The following is a 4,871-nucleotide window of genomic DNA, read 5'->3' as shown; positions in this document are numbered from 1 at the left end:
TGCATATGTGCTTAAGCACTTGTCTTTGCTACACACTTTACATCTGTTTCTGCACTGTGCATGTATTTTTTTATGTGGCAGCCATACTGTGTAGGAGCCCTGACAGTACCACTTGTTTAGTTCAATCATCAACTGTCATTTCTGTCAGTCACACATTGTACATTACACTAGTCTGCACACCCTAAAGGATAATGGGATAATAGAGAACTAAAACTCACATATGTGTTGAAAATGGTAAAAAATCTATGCTGACATCTAGAGCATGAAGGAAGTATTTCTTCTTGTCCTTCACAGTTTTCTTCAGAAAGTAACAGGAGACACATACCAATCTGCCCAGTTCTTTACAGTCTTTGTGATTTATTTTTGCATACAGAGTGATTAAATAATAACAATAATATTAATTAAAAAAATCAAATTAAAGGTGCTTTGTTACAAGTCTGTAATGCTTCATATCACTGAGGCAAATCTACCAAATAAACACAAAAACTGTATGTCAAGACAAAGTCAGTAACAAATGAAATGCATCCTAATTAGTTACTGAATGCTCATACATATACATACACACCATTGCAAATCCTTGTAATGTTTTATGAGGTCAGATTTACTTGTAATTCATTCACAGCACGAACCCCTGAAAGATCTCTTAATTTGCATATGATGTGAGGAAATATACATAATTTCAAGGTAGATAAGAGTTTTTTTAAAGTGATATCTGAGATATCTAATGCCTTTGCGCCACAATGAGGACTAACTCACAGCAAAACAAAAAACAAAAAAATTAACAAATAAAACTTGATATGCAGCAACAGTAAATGACAAACAATACTACAATGACATCCATTTAAAATCCTGCGTTAAATTAGAAGCTTAAATGAGATAAATAACACAATGTTTTGCTTTCTCACACTTTTACTTGTCTCCATTTCAGGGTTGGTGACCTCTCTCATATGTAAGTATAAGCTGGTCTAAAAACGACATGCATCATAAGAGGATCTGCGAGAGATCACTGTATCACTGCCCACGCCCTGTGACCCGCCGACATGCTAATCTTTTCTTAAAACTATGGATGTAACCTCTTCACACTCACATTATACTGTCGGTGATACATTCAAATGCTGTCAAAGTGTTTTTCATTACAAATCAATGTGCACAAACCACATACAGCCAAAAAAGTCTACCTATGTTAAGAGACCATAGCGGTCATTCACCTAAATTCATCTTGTCTGACAGTGATGTGCAACAGGGAGAGATCCGGGTGGATTCACATGTTTGTTCAGGTGGTACACAGGGTGGCTGCCCTGGTTCCTCTGCCTGACAACACAGCAGTGTGTAAATCCAGCTAGATATCACCCAGTCCAGCTCACAACACAGGCTGGTAGCACCCAGCGTCACGTTCTATTAATCTCATTCAGCATAAAAGTGATACACACATGATTATGTACAAAATATGTACAGAAAAAAAGTGCAAAGTAGCATTGTTCACACTTCAAAAAGTCACACATTTCTTACGCTCCTGTTTATTTTCTCTGTGCTTTTTTAGGAGTTTAGTGCAGCCAAATAGATTAGGGGCCATTCCTTACTTATTCCTCTGGTAATTTGTCAAAGGAGAGAGATATCGGAAAAACCAAAACTCATTCTGTCAAGTCCAGAATCAAGAGTGAAATCAGACTGAAATATAAATGCCTTGATTCTCTGACTTGAAGCTGCTTCTGATGTGATAACTCCCAGGATCCAAAAAGAGCAAACACCTCAAGACACTGGCAGTCCTGCAAAAGAGGAGGGTGCTCTTTGTTGCATCACTGACATTGCCATAATGCCAGAGGAAAAAGTAAAGGTAATTAAACACTGCGAATTTTGGAAAAGATTTCTTAGGACTCAGCACTTTCAAAAGCATTGATATGCTTGAAAAAGTTATTAAAGTGATCAATTCTGACTGAATACTCCCATGATAAGGCACGGGACATGGGGAGGGATAGTGGTTCAAGTTTAACGTCAGCCTGGTTCATCTGACACATCAGAGCTGCCTTTCTGTTTCATTGCATATTAGTCACAAGAAAAAACTGCACTGTCCATAAAATGATTGGTAATTTTAAACAAGGATAATTTGTTTTGAAGTTTTACTGCACAAACAGAGCCTTAAGGCAACATTGTTTTCATCTCACAAATAACAAAATCATAATAAATCCAGAACAAGTTTGACACTGAACTTGAACCACGCAGAGGGGATTATTAGTAGCAAATGATGCACAGAAAAAAACACAAACATAAACCTTCGTAGCATCACCTCCCTAAATCTCGCTGGTCTTTCAATGTTGCTGAAATGATTAGCCTAGCTCCATCAAATAGCAATAAAATTTATCAACCTGCACCTCAAGACTTTCAAAAGTTTAGTGTATTCCATGTAAAAACCAAATCGTAAAGATGACAGTTAGGGAATTATGTGGCTAACTTTCCAAAATCTCCAACCGCTTCGAGCCAAGAAAAAACGTCAGAATAAGCATATTGTCAAAATGTCAAATGTTTGTGTTTGTAACTTGTACTTGCCACATAGTGAGGACATTTTTGGGAAATGGGGACATTTTGGCCCATCTTTACTTCTGTTTGAGGGTTAAAACTTAAGGTTCAGGTTATAGTTCGCTTTAGGTTATGTGTTGGGTTTAGGCATTTCGTTATGATGGTTTGGATAAAGGTCAATGAGGGTCCCCACAAAGGTAGAAGTACAAGAATGTATATGAGTGTGCATGTGCATGTGTGTGTGTGTCTGTGTGTGTGTGTATGTCTGTGTGTGTGTGTGTGTGTGTTTGTGTGTGTGTGTGTGTGTGTGCATGTGTGTATGCTCCCGTCGTCCATCTGTCTCATCTAAACAGGTGACTCGCCGGCTTGTAGTTCAGTGTCAGTTGTCGGGAGCTGTAGCCGGACATGCCGATCCCCATGAGTCCCAGCAGGACGGCCATGCGCGGCATTGCAGGGCCCTCCCGGCTCTGCAGCACAGTCTGGGCTGCCTGAGTCTGAAAGAGAGAGCAGGGGTCACCACCCACGTAGCCACGACAACCACCACCAGGCACAATCATCGCTAGCGACGATGATGACCAAGGTAGAGTGTCAGCAACGTTCCTCCTGGCTCTGGCCGCTGTAGAGTCCTTAAAGAGGTGACCCTGGTCACACACTTGCCTCATCCCAGCGATGGTCTTACCATAGGGGAAGAGCCGCACTAGGGTCTCCATTTCGTCAAGTTTCAATAAATATTCAACTTCCTACAGTCATTAGCTTGTGTGTCAGTCCTGTGTGCAGGTTTGGAGACATCTCAGAAATTTGAGCCAATCCAAGACATGCCCTAAAGTCAGATATAAATTCAGTTATTTTCTTAGCTCATCACTGTGATGTTAGTCGCTGTCCGGTGAAAACCATGGGTTGGTGATTTTAAAAATTTCAGATAAACTTTACGTGTTCTTAAATTATAAGTTTACCTTCACATAAAAAAAATTAAAAACCCATTAGATTATCTGAAAATTGCATTGTTAAGAAGCTGAAAATATGGCTGTTTTTTGTGGCTCATGGAAAGTTGACATTTTTTAAAATCACAATCTTCACAGGACAGCAACAGAATAGTATCTTGTCAGTTATAAAAGTGTACAAATGACATAATAGCCATTTGCGTAATGACCTATTTCATCAACAAGTGAGAATAATGTAACATGAACTCTGATGATCTGAGACACCGATAATGATGTTTGACAATGTCCATTTTAAAAACAAACACAAGCCACCCTCTCAGTTGCTAAATCCAGTTGCAGGTCTCCAAAATACCCTCTGGGGTGACTGGGAACATGGATCTCATGCCATTCCTCTGGAGATCCAATTAGAGGGCATTTACCTGCCCCCAGGGAGCTAAGTCATCTCTGATTCAAATCCATTCAAAGACAGGCTACTGTAATCCTCTATTCTAAATCCTGCCATGACACACACACACACACACACACACACACACAGAAATGGGCACTGTGTGTACAGTGGCATCAGTTTAAAATGAGCTTTCAGTGCAGCGAATTGTAAATCTTATCTCTTTTTATGATTTACTTTTCTTCAGGTATGAATAAGATGGTTTAACTCAAACTGTTTATCTGCATAAGCAGCATTAAGAGTCTTGAGTTTGTTTAAAATCTGCACTCAATGACTCTGTTTGTCAAATGCGTAGATTTCCAATCAGACACTAACTGTAGACAGGCTCTAGATCTCAACAGGTTGCTTGTTATTAGAGGCTCTAATGGAATTTTCTGCACTGTTGTGCCACTGCAGATGCCCCTTGATGTCCAAGACTAATATTTAAAGAAGAAAACCGCCCTAAAGCATCTTACGCACCTGGAGGTATCTAATATATCCAGGGGTCAGTCGAGGGATGCGAAAAAACATTGTTGTTGTTCTCTCCAGCGCTGCACAGCTGAGACCACAGAAACCCCTCTGCAACCAGCCCTCAGGACTCTCTGCTTGGCAACTTTATCACCGTGAAGCCCTCTGTGTCTCTCTAGCCTCGGTCTTCTCCACCAAGCTGAGCGTGGCAGCAGCAGCTGTCCCCCCGTGTCCCCGAGACACACTCCTCGCTCCCTCACTTAGGTATGCACCTGCACTGTGATGATCTCCCCTGAGGGAAGCCGGTCCCTTCAGGTAGTATATAAAGCCTTGGCTTCATTGCGTAAGCTGGTCACATGGTGTTGGACTGTGTTTGTGTTCGTGTGTGTGCATTTGTGTCAGTGGAGGATTAACAGAGCAACTGGAGTTGTGCTGGCTTAATATACCTGAGAGACATGTTCTAAGACCAGTGGACTCCAATTATGTTCGGAAGAAGAACACAAACCCCATCAACGGATGACACA

At 40.8% G+C, this 4,871-nt stretch overlaps 1 long non-coding RNA gene across 1 annotated transcript; it reads right to left on the bottom strand.

Moving 5' to 3' along the window:
* Window positions 1-332: 332 nt before the first annotated feature.
* LOC148186846 (uncharacterized) lies at window positions 333-4,625 on the bottom strand. The gene is made up of 2 exons (XR_015779162.1): window positions 4,360-4,625; window positions 333-3,008 (listed from the first exon to the last, which is right to left on the bottom strand). It is a non-coding gene; the product is annotated as an uncharacterized LOC148186846 (long non-coding RNA).
* Window positions 4,626-4,871: the final 246 nt, after the last annotated feature.

Source organism: Plectropomus leopardus, chromosome 16 (genome assembly GCF_026936395.1).
Source record: "Plectropomus leopardus strain MGB_pleo_1.0 chromosome 16, ASM2693639v1, whole genome shotgun sequence".
Taxonomy (NCBI): Eukaryota; Metazoa; Chordata; class Actinopteri; order Perciformes; family Serranidae; genus Plectropomus; species Plectropomus leopardus.
Note: the sequence above shows the minus strand (reverse complement) of the source record. Positions and strands in the feature narration are given on the sequence as shown.